Source organism: Mastacembelus armatus, chromosome 20 (genome assembly GCF_900324485.2).
Source record: "Mastacembelus armatus chromosome 20, fMasArm1.2, whole genome shotgun sequence".
In the NCBI taxonomy this organism is placed as follows: domain Eukaryota; kingdom Metazoa; phylum Chordata; class Actinopteri; order Synbranchiformes; family Mastacembelidae; genus Mastacembelus; species Mastacembelus armatus.
Window position 1 is genome coordinate 13830522 of NC_046652.1, and position 12908 is coordinate 13843429.

Genomic DNA, 12908 nt, shown 5'->3' on the forward strand with positions numbered 1-12908 from the left:
TGCTCCTCTCATCTAGAGGGCAGTGGAGACCCATATAAAGACTTGTGTCTCCACTGGCATTGCAATTTATAATGCACAATGCTCATCTCACTATTCTTCTGTGACCCAAGTTATACAGCTGAGTTGACCATCAGCATATATAGGAGATTTTCCTTGCATTTGACTTACAAAGTAGTGTACTACATGCAAAAAACCTTTGTAGATTTTAACAATGAGAAAGCATTAACAGCCAATCTTGTATAAGAACATATATGTGGATAGTGGTGTTTGTATGCATATAGTACACAAAGCGAAGGAAAAGGTTGGAAACTGGAACTCCAAGGTTGCAATTTGAGATCAAAGTAGAGTAAGTCAGACATCAATAGTCATCTCCACATCAGCCACTGCCTTCTGCCAAAAAAGTTCGACCAACTGCTGGCAACAGTTCAGATGAAGGATGTATTTTCATTGTGCTGCACAACAGGGATCCAAATTGAAAAGTACACACTACTGTTGTTGATATTTTGGGTTAGCAGTTGCTGTAATTGCATTCTTATAGACAGTGTTGTCCTGCAACAGAGTGGAAACAATTGTCATAATAAGCAGTTTTTCTTAAATATTAGATTTTGCGTCACATTACTCCTGGTAAACTGAAAGTATTTTATTTTCTATTTGGATACAATGCTCAATGTAAAATATTTGCTATTACAGTGTTTTTCTGTCAACTCTGTATTATGTGTAAAACTACATTTTGCTGTTTTACTGTGTAAGTTGTCAAAATGTCCCTACACTAATGTCACCAGACAAAACTCGAACATTTATTGTACAGGCACTGACAGAAGGGTTTGTTTAGCCAGGGCTCATCCTATTCCAGCACTTTCTGGAAGTGGGCAAACTCTCTACGGCCAAGGATGGTGGTGAGTAGTTTCCATAGCAGCAACAAAACCACACCCAGCACCACAACAGAGGCTGATAGCAATGCAGAAAACAGGCTCAGGTTTGGATCTGATGGACCTTATGCATTCCATATGCAGATTCCAAAAATGTATTTTATATTGAATTAATATGCTTGTTTAACGTCATGGTGGTGAGAGCAAGCACCCATTTGTAGCTTTCTGGAAAAAAAAAAAAATGCTACAAAGGCCACTTAAAAGACAAAAGATAAGAGACATGTTTCTCTACTGAAGCCTTAGACATTTTTCATTATTATGATACACTCAAAATCATTCAAGGGTTACATAATATACCTAGAGTCTTCTTTTTGTCCAGTCCTCAGCAAGAAATGCACTCTACACCCCTGTGTATCCACTTCGATACACCAGTGACTGCCTGGAGAGGGCAGTACTGTTGCTTGACACTAGCACTACACTAGCACTAGACACTAAGACACTAGCCTCACCTACCAGAGGGACATTTACATGGACACACACTGTCTCACACTTATTTGGATTCAAAAATTAAATGATGAAGACATTTGGACAGGAAGGGCAAGCTGACAAGTTAGGCCCTGGAAATGGTTATCATGACAATTCAAGTGCCAAATGGACAGTCTCCTTTTCCTGCACAAATCTTTTCTATCCTGAGACAGACAAGACTCCAAACTGAAATGCTCAGACCACTGAAAGCTGTGATACACAAACACACCCCACAAACAAAGGTGCTGTGCCCTGGAAAAGTAAAAGACATGAGGGAATGACCTCCCAGACTATGTGACACGTAATATTGTACAGTGGATGTGTTACCCATACCTTCACACCACAGTTCTCAGTACAGAACCTTCTATATTAAGCATAGGTGACCTTTTGCTGCTCTTATGACCCACAAGCCACACATCTGATGCATTATCATGGTAACAAAGACACAAATATTGACTCCCCAATGTATTTTGCTTTAGTTCTTTCTGAATAACATATAAAAATCAAGCGATACTTCACCAACCTAAATGCACCACACCACCAAAGTGTTGTTGTCATAGTTACATGAAGGACTGTGTGGAACCACGTCCTTTTGACATGAGCACTCTCGTATGAGGCTCAGTAGGACCTCAGCCTCTTCACTGTAGCCTTGGGGCTTAATAACAACATGGGATGATCTCTGTGAAGCAGTCACATGCAGAGTTGCTGCAATGCTTACATTAAAGCTCACCTAGAGGGGAGGTGAGAGTAGCTTGAGCACTATTAGAATGCTCTGCTAATGAGGTAATCATAATTAGCATTACTCACGCTTCAATTGCGAATGGCCACATGCTAACAGCACAATTTACCACACTCAGAGTCAGCTAAACGGCTTCCCACCTTGTCACTTATGTAAATGCTGGATCACTTTCCCTGCTTACCATGCTTCAGGGTTGGAAATGTGATAGCCCAGTGACAGCCCAAAGCAACCTCAGAGGTCAGTGTTTACAGTCAACAGAGCAGTTAGCCATTCAAGGATTAGGAAGTGTCATAAGACTACAAACACAAGACTAATGACATTACCTAACTAACATTAAATGCTTTGACGATTATCTGCAGGATGTTGTGAAAGCTGTTGAAAATTGTTTTTGACTGTGGAATTGAGGTGGCACGACAGTAATGGTAGCATATTTACTTGGACTACTATAGAGAACACAACTTATCATAGCATCAAAGTATGCACTTCTAAAAACTGGAAGAATAATTACATTGGTAAAGATGACCTGTGGTGTACCTCTTACTAATGTATAACAATGACAGCAAAGATGATCTGGATGTTCTTCTGTGTCAGTATTTTAGTGATGTGACCCATCCAGCTATAGTTGGCAGAGGGTAATCATGACAGATGCAACATGCAAAAATATTTATATGTGCAATCTGTAGTTACACTTATTTCCCATTCACTCTATTGCTACCATCTAACAGCTCTTTCTACTGCTCATTCCATCCACTGTCTATGACAGACTTGATAAATAAGAAGCATTCAGGGAACAGTGACACCTGCATTTTGCACATCAATTTTCAGACTTGTCTGGTCATTTATTCAGACAAAAATAGATTAATAATGTATCTATGTTCTCTCCACCGGGACTGCAACAAGGTCACAACACACATATATTCCCACAAACCTAATGAGAGAGCTACACGGACGTTTAACACAAGGATGAAGGCAAACGCTCACAAACAGACACTCTCACATGCATACTTATACACCTAACCATCTATACACAAACACAGCAAGATTAAGAGATGAAAGCTTTGGTTTGGATTTTTCCACAAACACTCCAGCTGTTTCCCATCAGCATCTTTACCCAGGGCACTGTGCTTTTGATTCTGACCTTTAAATCAGTGTCTTTGACTTTTTTGTGCAGCAGCCTGGACCCCTATTTCACTACTAAGATTGCAGACAGGAATCAATTTAGCATGCACTGCAATATCTGGTCCATAGCATAAACATTGCATGCTCCTTGAGACCAAAGCTACGCATATACACACCACTGTGATAACTTGTTCTGCTGAGCTAAGGCTTTGATTTTTGTTTTGTTTTGTTTTCTCTGTGAATAACATGAGATATCACAGCTACATTAATCAATTTTCTTCCACAAGGGATAAGAGCTTAATAACTAACTGGCAGACAACATCCCTAACCACTTTAGAAAGTATGAATAAAAATCCACCTGCTTACACAGCAGATACATAGCAACATTATTTAATCAAATGTTTTTATTCATTCACCTAATGAATGTAACTGGAATTTCCTGATTCAGTGCGGATGTAACACAGTATCGGGCCTTTAGACAGCAATCCATACCAACCCTGGGAATTTCTTCTTGTGTTCACATTGTTGTGCAAGTGTCACTTTACATCTTTGGGATGTTTGATGCCACATAGTTTGCCATCTCCAGGAAAGTGGAAGCTACTGTCAGTAGAAAACACCAGTAGATGAGTCAGTTTCCTTCAGCTGATGTGCTGCTGCAAGTGAACAACATCAAATACGCAATGAATCACCAAAATGGCAGTAAACAGAGCACCATGACTGAGATAAGTGTTTCTGACAGGCTTTGGGAAAATAATTACCATTCTGCTTTTGTATGTAATCAAAAGAATGCAGAAGAGTACTGCCTTACACTTTCAGGGCATAAATCTAAAACCTGTCGATATGAAATTATTAAAGGCAAATTTTTCCATGTTTGAGAGCTCATAAGTTTAAAATACACCCAAAACTGCTGCAGTTTCCCAAAGGAAGATTAGTATTCTGAAAAACTTCTCTCATCTATTGTCTGAAGTCCTTCCACTTCCTCCACATAACACCCACAAAAACAAAACAACAACAAATCTCAGTATTGCAGTCCTGCTCCCTGCTGAGCTTCCTCACATTACCTCACACACAACATCCTCTATCTGGGTGCCCAGCCCCGCCCCCTGCCCTCATAGCTTTATAAAGAGGCTTCTCTTGGCAGTGAGGCAGAGGATGCGATGGTTGGTAGGTGAATGGAGGGAAACAAGATCAGGGCTCAGTCGTCTCACAGGAGTTCCCGATCTTGTCCTCTGCAGTACTGATGTACAGCATCACCATATTGTTCACAAACACATCAACACCTTTGGGGTGTTAAGAAGTAGCATAAAGTTTTAAGAAGTGATTTTGTGACTAAAGGGTGGAAAATGAATAACTTAAGGCCTCCCTTCTTTCAACAGCTACCAGTTGTCCTTGAGCAAAGCACTTAATCCCCCATCACTCCAGTGGTGCTGCTCAGTGGCCAGTATAAAGATTATGATTGCATTGGGCAGCTCCCAGGTGTTTAACTGTGTGAATGAGACACAAGGGTATTTCACAAAAGGTTGGACGGATGTGTAAAATTTAACACACACACACACACACACACACACACACACCCTCACACACACACACACACACACACACACACACACACACACACACACACACACCCACACACACACACACACACACACATATATATATATATATATATATCACCTGTTTATCACAGGACTGACACACAGAGACAAATACTCTCACTCAGAACAATGGGTTAACGTACGCTGTATGTCTTTGGACTTTGAGCTTGATGAGGCATCTCAATGTGGATGATATATCCCTGATGAAATTTTTAAAAAGTTAGAAGACAACAGGAAAAACCTACTGTCATTAGGTCAAAAACAAAGGTGGTTTAAATATTTATACTGTTCAAAAACATTCAGGGAACACATAATTATCACAGTATAACACCAAGTCAGTTACATTTAAGGAAATCACATCTATACATTTAATAAGAACAATTGATTGTGGATCAGTTTCATTTGCTTTGGAACAAATTAAAGTAACAACAGGTGCAATGGGGAGGTAAAAGCAAGACAACCCCAAAAAAAGGGAATAGTTTTGCATGTGGTGCCACAGACAAATGCTTTCTCCTCATCCTTCCTGACTGAGTTTTCTCAGTTTTTGTGTTTTGTTAGTGCCCTTGTCACTACTGGTAGCATGAGGCACTGCCTGCAGCCCAAAGAGGTTGCACAGTGAGTCCATTTAATTCAAGATAGCACATCCATACATGTAGTCACAAGAAGGTTTGATTTGTCTCCCAGCACAATCTCAAGAGCATGGAGGAGATACCAGCAGACCAGATGACACAACAGGAGAGCTGGACAGGGCTGTAGAAAGTCAACAACCCAGTAGCAGGAACAATATCTGTTTCTTTGTGCAAGGAGGAACAGCAGGAGCACTATGAGAGCCCTCCAGCACTTCATGATTCTGACCAAACTGTCAGAAACACCTTCCATGAGGGTGGCATGAGGACCCAATGCCCTCTAACATGATCTGTGCTCACAGCCCTGCTCCAGCTCAATTGTCACTCACCAGAGAACAAAGAGCATTGGCAGGTCTGCTACTGGTGCTCTGTTAGCTTCACAGACCAGGTTGACGCTGAGCACATATGACAGGTGTGAAAGAGTCTGGAGACACCATGGTGAACGTTACGATGCCTGTAACATCATCAAGCATGACTGGTTTTGTGGTCGGTCAGTGATGGTCAGGGAGGCATATCCTACCTATCTATCTGAATGGTCTGTAGGTGGAACAGACAATACTTTCTCATAGCATGAATGCACGATCAGATCTATGCAGACGTTCTGTTTTAACATTCTGGTTTGATATATAAAGGTTCTTTTTTGTGAAAAACGGGAGTTACTTTAAGTCAGTTTTTCTTTTTCATCTCATTTTTAAATCTTATACACAAGATTGAATGTAAATTACACAAAACTATCAAACATCAATGTGCATTTTTTGTTCACTGGCCTAACAACAGTCTTGACTTTCGGAAATACAACCTCACATACTGAATTTTGAAGGCAGCATGTGAGTAGAATCATGCTGTACCAATCTGCAATCTGCAACTCAACCAGTCATACATTAACACATCTATAGCACCTGCTTTATGTGTAGGAAACATATTTCTAGAGATTCTCCCAGATACGTTTGAGGCAATTTTGAATCTTCAGAATCACAAATTCCTATCATTCCAATATTTTTATTCAAACCTGTCATGAGATAGTAGGTGGGAGTTCAGTGTCCTGTCAGAATGTAATAGCTATTGAGATGGGTGAAACAGGCTGTTCTAAGATTTAATCCTGTGCCCTTTTACAGGTAGATGGTACCCACCATCAAGGAACACCCAGACTGACTATGACTATCACTTCACTACTGGAAATATAAAATTGTTATTACTTTCTTCACAAAAAGGACAAATGTATGTTATTTTAACATATAGAAGGATGACAAACGATACAAAAGGCCTGGTTCTGCTGGAGGTTTTTTCTTCCGTTAAAGGGAGTTTTTCCTCTCCACTGTCGCCAAGTGTTGCTCATAATGGAATTGTTGGATTTTTAGTTTTAGTTTTTGTAAAGTGCCTTGAGATGATTTGTATTGTGATTTGGTGCTATACAAATAAAATTGAATTGAATTGAATTGAACTTACAATTTTGTCTTCCAGCGACCTCAGCTTTTTCCTTGTCACTCTTTCTCTTTCTATCCTTTGTGTTTATATTTCCCTTGTCTCTCAGTATTAACAATTGATTAGGTATATAGTTAGAGTGCAGTGGGAGTTACACTAACAGCCTTTCTGGGTAGATAGGAAACATAAACATACCAACATTTCTTTTAATTATATTTTGAATCCAATCTATTCAATTTTATCAACATGAATACTTTACAAAAGTGAATACCTGCCCACCTTCTGCGGCATGATGCTCAAATCTAGACTGCATTCAAAACAGACTCAAGGACACTGCAAGAGCATATTTTGAGTGGCAAACAACTGGTTGGACCCAGTCTACAACCTAAATGAGAATTTATTCTTCGAGCAGAAAAAATAATGAGACGGTTTACTTTTATTGCATCCTCAATGAGAAAAGTATTGACATACCTTGTGTTCCTGTGGCGTTGTATCTGCAACACAATGACATGACAGCAACAAATAGCAGACTCACCTAGAGAAAAAGAAGGAAAGTAATTTACTGACTAAAATGTGGACCATTCTTTCCTCTCAAATCATTAAAGTAAAGTGGAGGGGTAATTGCTGTTTAAGGAAAATAATCTCTACACTGAGCAGCTCACAAAAGACTCCAATATTTGATCTATTGGATGATGGGTTTATACAACAGAAATAAGAGGCACTTACCCTGAATGATTAAGCCATGTAGGGACAAACATGAGGGGGGAAGGAGGTGTCTTCCCTCTTGGGGGATGGACCAGATGGTACCTTGAGACATCCTGTGCAGGACATGAGCTCAGGGACTCACTCTCTCCCTCTATTATAGTCTTATTTTTATAGCAGCCACAAGTGAATCTCTTGGCTTGTATTTCAAGGTCTTGAGCACCAAATGATCTCCTCATGTAACACTGACAACAGAGAATAAGTCACTGGTTTTCAGCTCAGGACAGCTGAAGAGAAGAAAGGTACACTTTCTCTCATACTTGTCCTCATTTAGCCCAGGGCTGGCGTTTGAGAGCAAACATTGCCTCTGACAGTTTTTGCTAGGCTCTGCTTTTGTATTGTTTGGCCCTGCTGACCACCTGCATAAGACTGCATACACAAAGATCCTGCCCTGACTGCACACAAGCTAGATGAGTTTTGAGGACATACATTTCTTGTTTATAATCTGTTTGGTTTTTTTTCTAGAGCACATATCGAAGGTCAGATCTCTTGTCCAAGGTAGAGGAGTCAAATGAATAATATGAAAGCTGATCCATAGCTATAGGCAGATTTATTTGCATCCAACTGTTGGCACTGCAGTTTTAGCCCACAGAGAAGCCAGTTGCTAGGGCTGTGTGAAAAATAATCTGTAGAATATTCACTAGTATCACTGACTAAAATAACAGAGGGATTATCTGCAGTACAATACATATTAATTGCTGGAAGTAAATGTGTGGGGAATTTCCTTGAGATCAAGCAGCTTTCACAGCCCACTCCAAAATCACTGGCATGGCAGAAGACAATGGAATTAGTCTGTGTGCAGAAATGAAATGGACAATACACTGAAGCGACAGTTGGTTTGTTATTCCCTTTTGAAATATAATGGCGCAGAGAATGAAATCATAATAGTAAGGGAAAAAAGACATCTTTCCATTACTGCTGACTTCTATTCAGTTTAATTTAATTCAAATTTCTCTATCAGTCTGTGAGTGGAATTTTGTTTGCAGACAGTTTAAAATAAAAATGCATAACACATCACCTCTTCCTTGCCCATAGAGTCAAACATTATTTGATAACACCAGATATGTGGTGAATTGCATAACACAGTGCAAAAAATTCATGAAAAAGCACATGAGGCTATATCATTATATGTGCAAAAAGTTACTGTAGCTTACTTTAAAGCAGTATATGGAACAGTCATCAAGGCATAAAGAAAGCAGACCACGCACTGTTTGTTCCAGTACCTTAAGAAGATTTTCTCTTTGCCCACTAACATCCTACTTTCAGAGTGATGCTTTGTCTGTATTTCAACTTGCTGACAAATTAATTCCAAAGTACACCAGCAGTTCTCATCTTCTTCCAAAAGGCACATTGATCTCAGGTCACTGAGTATGGGCAGCAACTGAGAGGTATTAATAACTCTCCAATATTCCCCTGCTAGAGAACAATGCCTGAAGCTTTTTCTAAGGATATTGTACTTGTCCACTGATGAAGAAACAAAGAACTGGTTGAAAGCATAGGAAAACAACTGGGACTTGAATTCAGATATGAATTATATCTTATAAATGATATTTTTGTCAGTCATGAGCTTTCATGGTATATGAATGAACTATCCATCCATCCATCCATTATCTATACCCGCTTATTCCTATTTAGGGTCACAGGGATCTGCTGGAGTCTATCCCAGCTCTCTTTGGGTGAAAGGCAGGGGTCCACCCTGGACAGGTCACCAGTCCATTGCAGTATTAATTAACTAACAACAGTTAAAGTAACTGCTCCATCAGCACATTTGATTGTTGACTGAATTTACTATACAAGTCATATCTGTCTTATTACTGTAGATCCTCAACTGCACAAAATATCACTAACTTAGGTATTCCTTAAGATGGAGCACTATTAGATGACCAAATGCAAATTAATTTTTTTTTCAGAGGTACTTCCATTGTCGTCTTATCTTGTCCTAGTTCTTTTGTATAAATCTATCTTGCCTCCAGATAGTGTATGTTACAGAAAAAGAGAAGAGCTGCGCTTGTGATTATTTTTTTAATGCCCTAATCTTGAAATCTTGAGTTAATTATTTCATTATTTCAAATTAACCAAGCTTTAGATAACAGGTTAATTATTGTCGTTATCCTGAGAAATTGTCCTTTTGTTTCCTGGAGATAACAAGATAAATTAGAAGAACCAGACACTCATTTTTGAGTTCTCCAGAATTATCTTGTGATCGCAAAATTTTTTATTTTGTTATCTCAAGAAAGAAACCTTTTGGTTTCTTGAAATGATGTGTAAATTTACCTACTATCATGAGAAGATAGTAGGTAAAGATAAGAGCTTTCTTATCTCAAAATAATAATAACTCAAATAATAAAATCATGAGCTCAGGATAATGCCATTCAGGATATCTACACCATTCCATGTGTAGATCCAACTCACCATACACGTGAGTCCAAAACTCAATCAGTTTGATCGTCAACCATTAAGTATAACTGACACAGAAATGGGAAAATATTCACAATATATAATGTGTGATGTTGCTAAACAAAACTGAACTTCACCTCTAAAAAACTTTTGCATTGTACTTGCATTTGAATGTGCTCTAAGAACTTTTTCTCCTCCTGTGACATACTTCAATTGCCATTTCAATTTAAAACGTGTCACTGGCCCTGTGACTCTAAGCTGTAGATATTGGAAGGATGTATGGATGTACCTCTATCTGAAAAAAACAAACAAACTAAGAAACAAACAAAATCCATTATTTGAAAATGTCTGTTTTTTTATTGCTTACATAATATTTGGGGGTGAGCAGAGGGCTCTTTAAACCCAGGGCTTAATTTGATTTTATAAAGGCCTGTCACCAAATGTCTGTATTGTTAAATGGATACACAGAACTGTGGGTGCTGATGGGGGATGAGTGACAATTAAAGAAAATACTAGGCCAAAATCATTGTTCTGTTGTTTGGTGGTATGGAGCTTAGATCAAATTTTAAAAAGGTGGTAGAGATTTGAGTGGAAGAAGCAAGTTTTCTTCTTTACATCTTCCTTGCAAAGATTAACTCCCATTCCTCAAATGATACATTTCTCATTTTTGCAATAAACCTCTTCACAGGGATGTAATGTGGTGACTCTTAACGATCTAGATGAGACCATGAACCCATTAGTCTGAGCTCTGTGAATAACCAGGGGCTAGAGACCTTGTGGAGGTGGATGGCTCTGTCTCAGTATCAGCCAAGGCCTCAGGACTGAAAGGTATTCACTAACAGCTTAACTTAAACACGAGAAACTAATAGAAGATGGAACTCTGCCTTCAGGGGGACCTGGGTTATTAGAAAAGCCTGACTGAAGCCCAGAAAATGAAGGAAATTTTTTTTGTCTTTTTTTTTTTCCTGTCACACCTGCCCTAGCCCGAGAGCTGGTGTTTGGGACCGAGGGTGTGGCAGGTGGTTCCACCCCTTCTCATTAGTCTGATGCTTTTGTTGCATGACACTAATGCTCATAGATCCCTCTGGCTTAATGCTGCATGGCTCTCTGAGGCCACATTAGTTTAAATGCCATCACAGGCCAACATTGTTTGCAGACCACAGGTCACAGTGCTGCTGATGCCTGTCTGAAATTCTCAGGAATGCATCATTGGAGGTTCCTCATAGAGGAAACAGCTATCCACCTAAGGGTGATGGATGGCTATGACAGCAGTCAGGAGAGTGGCTGGGTCCAATGCCAGCAGGCACTGGATAAAGTCTTTGTCCAGGTTAGACACAGAGGGCCAAGGATGTGCCATCTGTGTGAATCCAGAAACACTCACCACATAGCAAAAATGGCACACACAGACTGTAACCTGTAATCCTCTTAAAGCTGGATAACTGGTACCTGCACATATTCAAACCCTCTTCAAACTGGGATGCAAGATTTGATTTTAACAACATAATATAATGTTCCCTGAGCTCTGTAGGCCTAACAGACAGAACAAAACTCAAAGGAAAGCAAATGGGCAAAGGGAAGCAGCAGTCTTGGCTCAAAGAATGTGAAGACTGAGAGGTAGGACAGGCCTTCCCTCGGTGTGAGATTTAGGTGTGTGTTTATTCCTGGCCAGCATTAATTTAAAAATAAAGACACCATAGATAAGCCTCATTTGGGACCTTCAGCATGCAGGCTGACACTGAAGAAATCAGCCCTACTAGCTTTCCATGGGAGGTCTTCAGAATTATTGTCATGATTTGGCCCTAACCTTCAACATTTATCAGTGTTAAAAGGCAAACATATTCCATTTCTTTACTTCAAACTGACTCTAAGTTTAGTTGGGTTTGTTTGAATAAAGTCAGGTAAAGATAAACATTGCTCCTAAATCATTTCTAACTCATTAAAATGGACAGGTATTTTGACATTCACACAACAATTAGCTCAAATATATCTTTACTGTGTCTAGCTGAGGAGAATAAAGGCTAAATACTGTAAAATCTATGTCTGCAAAATTCTCTCATTCTCCGTTCAACCTTGCACAGACTAAATCTCACTCTTTAGGGAGGTCTTGCTCTCCATTTTAATCCTGAAATGCATTTCTCTCTCTCTCTTTTTTTTTTGTTCTCACAGAGTAATGACAATTAATCAAGCATGAAATTGACAATTGCAAGACTGTTGCCAGTGAGAAGAATTCAAAGACGCAGGGACTCACTTATTCTCACAGTGCACTGACTGAAGAGAAGTGTGCATGTGAGCACAGTGCAGGTTGCAGAGCCGCCCACCAAACCAGTCATAAAAATGCTTCTCACTCAAACTTTCATCTCATTGTGTTGTTATTTCACACCTGAGAGGCAGGCAGAGTGACACTTGGTTTCCCTGGGAAGGAGAGAAATTGATTGACTGAGTCCTCATGACTAACAAGTCTGATATTCCTCGTCATCTCGCACTGGTAGTAATTTGGCGAGGCTCCTTATCACCATGCTGTAAAATATACATTTGATAGCATCTGTGGCCAGTTCTTTTTGTCCTTGATCTGAAATGATGGGGACACATAATTCCACTGCATACTAGCTACTGAGTGGAGACAGTGAAGCTTACTAGGTTGGGATGAATAAAAAATAATATTTGAAGCCAAAGCGGAGAGGTAGGAAAAGTTTCTCTCCCTGAAGAAGAAGAGGTGCAGCTGTGTTGTCTTCCTGGAACAGAGCCACCTGCAGGAGGTTTATCTCGCTCCCTTACTTTGAACATTTTTCACGTCGAAATACACAAAGACTTTATTGTGTTTGGAGGAAGGGAGAGAGAGCTGTTATACATC